Source organism: Neophocaena asiaeorientalis, unplaced genomic scaffold (assembly GCF_003031525.2).
Source record: "Neophocaena asiaeorientalis asiaeorientalis breed wild unplaced genomic scaffold, Neophocaena_asiaeorientalis_V1.1 scaffold322, whole genome shotgun sequence".
NCBI lineage: Eukaryota > Metazoa > Chordata > Mammalia > Artiodactyla > Phocoenidae > Neophocaena > Neophocaena asiaeorientalis.
Window position 1 is genome coordinate 2,984,545 of NW_020185329.1, and position 6,960 is coordinate 2,991,504.

The 6,960-nt window shown below is 43.7% G+C and overlaps 1 protein-coding gene across 4 annotated transcripts in view; it reads right to left on the bottom strand.

Annotated features, from left to right (window-relative positions):
• HDHD2 (haloacid dehalogenase like hydrolase domain containing 2) overlaps positions 1-4,315 on the bottom strand; it is a 37,921-nt gene extending 33,606 nt beyond the window's left edge. The window contains exon 1 of one of the 4 annotated variants that reach the window (XM_024734688.1): positions 4,087-4,315. The gene's annotated coding sequence lies outside the window, so the exon portion shown is untranslated. Of the gene's footprint in view, positions 1-3,124; positions 3,358-3,832; positions 3,853-4,086 lie in introns of those variants that run through there. The other 3 variants (XM_024734687.1, XM_024734690.1, XM_024734689.1) reach the window with 3 other exon arrangements.
• Between the last annotated feature and the right edge of the window lie 2,645 nt (positions 4,316-6,960).

The following is a 6,960-nucleotide window of genomic DNA, read 5'->3' on the forward strand; positions in this document are numbered from 1 at the left end:
AAAAAAAAAAAAAGGTTCTGAAGAACCTAGGGACAGGACAGGAATAAAGACACAGACGTAGAGAATGGACTTGAGGATACGGGGAAGGGGAAGCTGGGACGAAGTGAGAGAGTGGCATGAACATATATACACTACCAAATGTAAAATAGATAGCTAGTGGGAAGCAGCCGCATAGCACAGGGAGATCAGCTCTCTGCTTTGTGATCACCTAGAGAGGTGGGATAGGGAGGGTGGGAAGGAGACGCAAGAGGGAGGGGATGTGGGGATATATGTATACGTATAGCTGATTCACTTTGTTATACAGAAGAAACTAATACAACATTGTAAAGCAATTATACTCCAATAAAGATGTTAAAAAAAAAAAAGGCAACTCCCTTATACTGCTAGTGAGACAATAAAACAGTACAATCATTTTGGAAACTAGTTTGGAATCACTATGCTCTGTAACCCAGCAGTTCCACTCCCAGGTATTATATCCTCGAGAGAGTCTTTCACACTCTACCATTAAATACAAACAAAAATGTCCAAAGCAGCACTGTTTGTAAAAGCCAGAACTGGAAACAATACAAATGTCTATCAACAGAAGAATGGACAAATAAATTGTGGTATACTCATACACAGACTGTGAAAGGCAGTGGAAATGAATGAACTACAGTTACATCATCCTAGGTAATGTTCTTCTACAGAGTGAAAGAATCAAGTCACAAAAGACTACATACCGTATGGTTCCATATTATAGCACACATAGGTGATAAAACTGGAAAGAGAAGCAAGGGAATGTTTAACACAAGAGGATAGGGATTCCTCCAGGCGATGGGGAGGAGATACAAACCAGGAGGAGCACAAGGATGCCTCTAAAGTCTTCTTGACCTAGACAGTGGGTGCACAGGTGTTTTTTATTATAATTATTTAAAACTTACATATGTTTTGCATACTCTTGTGTAGATTACATATTTCATAATAAAAATTAGTCTTGTTTTAGTCAGTCATTTCTCATATATTTAATTTTATAAAAAACTAAATTAGTCCAATCATTATACATCAGTATAACCCTCATCAAGTATTTTGATTTTAAAATAACTCCCTGGTTCTGTTTGCCTTTTATAATGAATCTGCTGGGGGATGGGGGGAGAGCGCAGAGGAAAAAAAAAAGATATTAAGAGCTCTGGTTAATCAAGATTCCACTGCAAAATCTTTTCTTTTATAACAGTCCTCATATGTTATTCGATTTCTGATCTTTACTATGACCTTGAAATGGAGGATTACATCAACAATAGCATCAACTATTACCTGCCTGAGAGGGGAAACAGTTTGTTACTCAAAAGACTATAGACTGTTGCTAGCGACTCTATTTGTATGTGTGACAAAGGATTCTTTAATTTAAAATACATTGCACCACAAAAGGTAAGGCTATGCAAAATGTAGACAAAGCATTCTCTTTTTACATACAGAAGGACCTAAAACTTAGTCTCTCAAAACCCAAGTTTTATGAGAGGCACCTAATATTCAATAAAAAAATGTTAACTCCGTTCGGAATTCCCTAGCGGTCCAGTTGTTGGAACTCGGTGCTTTCACTGCTGGGACCTGGGTTCGATCCCTGGTCCGGGAACTAAGATCCCGAAAGCCGTGCGGCCCAGCCACAAAAAAAAAGTTAACTCCAAATGTGATTAAAGAATAAAATATAAACAAGACTAGAAAAACAACAAAAGAATTGTACTATTCAAAAAAATAAAAAACTGTCCGACCAGAACCACTAAACGGTCATAAAAATATTGATAATTCTAATCTTTATTGAAGGGTCCACATAGACTTAATGTTACCAAAGCGCTTTCATCAGTTCCATAGAACATACCTTTTAAACTCTAAAATGCTCTTATAGAGCTTATCTGAGAGTGATTGAGGCCTATAAGAACATAACTGAGGTGTACCACTCAAACCTCAAAATATACTTCTTCAGTTAGCTCCACTACAGGCCTCTATCACTTCTGCCATGATCTCTTTTCTTGTCTAAATTTTTACAATACTTGTTACCGGAACTACAAGTCGGTACTTGATAAACTGTAATTGTAAACTATTAGTATCACCCCAGAAAACTGAAAAGGCTTCAAAGCTGGTCCATGTTTGTTTATATTGAGTCCACGTCCCACCATCTCACGTGGCTTGAACAAGTTATGTGGGATATACTTTAGAAAGTCATAAACAATTGATATTGGTACATATTCAATGCAAAGAATAAAAGTAAATTCTCTCTCATCCCAAAAGGAACTCTTCAAGATACTTCAGAGGACATCTCCCCTTTAATATTCCAGGGGCATCCCAATCCAAGTCCTTGTTACCCTCTAAGCTGCTCTTCATCCTGCAACCCTTATTGAGCGAATGGCAGCACCATCAATGTAGATGTACCCACGACTCTCCCAAGCCTTCTTCCCAACCAGTCAAGGGCCAAATCAAATCATGTCAGTGCTACCTCCTGGACAGTCCTGAATCCACTCACTTCTCTTCACTGTTACTAAAACTATCTTAGTTTTGAAATCATCATCTATCATCTAGCCTATTTCAACAACTTCCTAAATGTCCTCTCTGCTTCGACTCTTCTCCCTATTTCTAGCTCCAAATCCATTTTTTGAAATGCAACAGTGCAGTGGTTAAGTACAAGAACTAAGGAGTTGTACATGCCTGGATTTGTACTCACTAGCTGTGTGCACGTGGGCAATTTTCTTAACATCTCAGCCTGAGTTTCTTCATTTCTAAAGTAGAAAGAATAACACCTCTAATGGTTGATTGGAAGATTAAAGGAAGTAATACATATATTGTGAACAGTGTTCCACAAATAGAAAGGCTGGGTTATAGGTCATACATGCGTATTGGGGGTGGGTGTGTGTGTGCTGGCAGGGGGGACATGATGGATGTGTCAAGGGCTACAAAAATCACAGGATAAATATGATACAGTCCTAAAGCATTAGTATAATTTGAGGATATGGGAAAACATTTTATACCAAAATAAGGATATACTGTGACCTATCATTAAGAACGTACATAAATATTTAAAACAGATTTTAATATAAATTTTCTCCTGGGAGGCTGGGGCTCTTCTCAATATGTCTCTGGACATATTTATACTCACCCCCTGGAGAGTACAAATTCTTTTTTCTTCCCCATATGCTTCCAGTGAAAAAGTCGGGAACCACAATGCATGCACTCCCTCAACAAATGTTATTATGCAGTCACTCCCCACTGCGCCCAGGATAAAATATGAACAATGTACACTGGTGTCCAGAGCCCTGGTTTACCTCTCCAACTCGTTTGTGTCTACTCCTGCACCAAAGTTCAATGGCACTGCAGTCGCCCACCAGTCCTATACGTTACCTCCCTCATCGCTGGACTTTTGTCTGAAACCTTTTTGCTCTCTGAATTCTACCACCCCTGTCGCCTACATCCTCCCTTCCCTGACCAATTCCTTCAGTCCCTGGGTCTCAGACAAATATCACTTCCTGTTTTTCCTGAGTCCAACTCCTTTTCTCCCAAGTCTGGGCCAGGACCCCCCAGCGTGCTCCATTAGTACACTCCTCACTCTGTTCCATCCGTGGAGCCCTGTGAGTCAAAGGGCTGTTGCCTTTCCCCCTGTACTACTACTGATCGCTCAATAAAGAGTTTTTAATTAGCTAAACTCATGAATCCCGGTCTCCATAACTGGAAGGATTCCACGAACAACGCTCTTTCAGCACTAACTCAACTGCAATTCCCTCCTTCTCCCGGGTGGGAAAGGGCCTCAAGACTGGTCACGCAGCCTCCCCCATCGAAAGTTCCAGCACCTGGCAAACGCCAGACTGACCCGAAGGGACGCCGGCTTCAAAATACAGCTCAGGGGCACGTTAGGGGGAAGGACTAACACCCCACAGCCACCTTCCGCCCAGCGCACGCGAGACCTGGCGGAAGTGCGGCTCGCCCCGCGCCGCGCACGCGTGGTGGCGCCGCGCCGAAGGCCGCGAGGGGTGGGCAATCCTCAAAGAGCGAGCGCCCGGTTGGTCCGGGCCCCAGGAGGGTGGTGGCGTAGAAACCCAACCGGTCTGTCCCCAGCCAGCTCACAAAGAAATGTAGCCTCCAGACAGGCGGGCGCTCGCCTGTCCCAGTGCGGCTCCTCACCGGGCTCCGCACGCCGTCCTCAGCAAAGGCAAACGCCCCGCTAACAGAGAAGCCAGCAGAGAAGCTCCGCTCCGCAGTATCCTTGGCGGGGAAAAAGGAGCCGGGACGGCTGCCTGAGGACGCCGGCCTGAGGACGCCGGAAACTGGCCCAAGGGCCGTACCGGAAGTCCCGCCTCTCCGCACATGTCTCCGCCCCATCCGTCCGGGGCTACTTTCCGGTTTCGAAGACCAACTACGGGGTCTAGTACTGCTCCTTCCTCACCGTGTAACAGAGCGGTAAGTTATTATCGAGACCTGCTCCCTCAAGGGCGGGGCTTACTGGGCCTGGTTGCAGAAGGAAAAACAAAAACTTTTGCCTTTGCTCAGTAGCAGTTTCTCATTCCACTGCAGTGTTGTCAGACCAAGTATTATTACCTTTCTTTGCCGCCACCCTTGCGCACTCCACCACTTCTGTTTTCCAGTCCTCACAACAGGGCAAAAAGAGGTATTGGGGCAAGGAACGGTGACTTTATTTGGAAAGCCAGCCGACTGAGAAGGTGGCAGACTGGTGTCCCAAAGACCCGTCTGAATTGGAATTCAAGGCTTATTTTACACTGAAAGGAGGGTGGTGTGGCTGGTTGTTGCAGACTTCTTGGTGCCCGCCAGACCCCAGAGGGGATGTGATAATCCTTTGTGCTTTTAGCTGTCCACTTAAGTCAGGTCGCCATATTCCTGTCAACCTTCAAGAAGACAGATGTTATCCTCTGTTCTGCAACTTTTTATCTTTACAGGAATGAAAAGTATGACACCTTTAAAGCAGAGGTATCCAACCTTTTTGGCACCAGGGACCCAATTTCCTGGAAGACAGTTTTTCCACCGACAGGGTGGCGGGGGACTGGTTCAGGCGGTAGTGCACGCGATGGGGAGAGGCACATGAAGCTTCGCTCGTTCGCCCGGCGCTCAGCTCCTGCTGTGCAGCCCACTCCCTGACAGGCCAAGGACCAGGACCCCTGCTTTAAAGGATGAGCCTGGGAGGCAGAGCCTTGAGAATGGGCTCTATTTCAGGCTATGGGCAACATTCCTTTACAAAGGTGCAGAGTCACCATAACTAAGAACAGACAACAGAGCACACAGATTAAAGGAACAGATCCAATATGGAGTCAGGTTTGTTCTCCCTTACACGTCTCACCCATACTCGAGGGCCATCTCAGAAGTCATCTCCTTGGTACTTCCCTTGCAACACCCAATCTCTGAAGTCATTTCCTGCTTTCCTACTTGAACAGCATCTGGCACTTATTGCTGTCTTTTATTAACCACCGCCACTGGGCAGCAGTGTCCCTCTTTTCTTGCATCAGCTATTCCAAAACTTTACGCTGTCAAGTTTCCTACCCTGACGGACAGCTACCACAGGTCTTGCCTGTTATCCCTAGGGGAGCAATATCTTGGGATACATAGAACCACCTCCCTCACTGCTCCCTTCCCACACCCATGTTGGGAATCTCCACTTGTCTCCCTTTGATCCAAATAAATTAAACCCCTTGAGTGCAGAGACGGTCATCCTATGCACTCTATATGAAAATGACTAAATGAAAAGCTTTCAGGAGCAGTCTGACATAATAGAATACAGGCTCTAGTTTACACCTATGGAACCCCTTGACAAAACTGCTGATCTGCCCTTGACTGGGGATTCATTTACCAACATCCCCTCTGCCCACTGCTGCAGTCAGCCATGTTGTAAGCTATAACACTTCCTGTTCCCTGGACTAGGGACCCTTTGCTTTTCCTCCTCACTGGGTCTGGAGGTTGTTTTTGTCTTATATTTACTAAGTCTAAGTTTTCTGTTTGAGGGCCTACTTGGTTGAAGGAAACGGAAACTGATCCTAGTTTCCCCTTCAGAATTAGGAGCTGTCTTTGACCAGATTAAACCATCACCGAAGGTGGGTAATATTAAGACATGCATTTTTCTAAATGTTTACTCTGGCTGCAATATGGAGAACAGATGGGAGAGGTGCCAAAATGTGTGTGAGACCAGATAAGAATCTATTGCAGGGCCACAGAGAGATGCTTAAACTAAAAAGTGTGGAAACAAAGCAAACAAAACAAATTTAAGAAATCTTTAGGAGGTAAGAGAAATTGGTGGTAAATTAGATTAAGGGTAAGGGAGAGGAAGGCATCAAGATAATTATTAGGTTCCAGGTTTGGGCAATTGGGTAGTATGGTGTCATTCACTGTGATGTGGAATGATGGAACATGACTAATGGCTTCCTCCTTACCGAAAGACTCAAATGGCTTTGCCTGCCAAAGGGCAAAATGAGTAAAGATGGGATGGGACCTCAGAAGGAGAACTTGAGAAAGGAAAAGATGGGATAAAGAACCCAGAGGGAAAATTAATTAATTAAAAAAAAAAAAAAAAGAACCCAGAGGAGGAGCGGAGGTGTAAAAACAGTATCAGAACTAAAACAAAAAGAGAATTCTATAACTTACCTTGATCATTAGTATTGGTGGACACTGCCCACTGTGTGTCCCAGGTCCTTGCACAGATGTTTTCACTATTTCTGACATCTAATGACCAATCAGCGACCAAGGAAAATTTTAGCAAAAAAGATTTCCATTTTGGTTGGTATCAAAATTTTATTATTGGTAATCACTTTGAAGCTGTCAGTAAGAAAGTAATTTATTTCACCAAAAACATTTTACTTCAGAAGAACATCTCTTTGATCTAGGATCAAAGGTCAGTGACCTGGAAATTATGTGTGTGTGTGTGTATATATATATATATATATATATATATATATGTGTGTGTGTGTATAATCTGGAGCAGACTTCTAAAACAGTTAT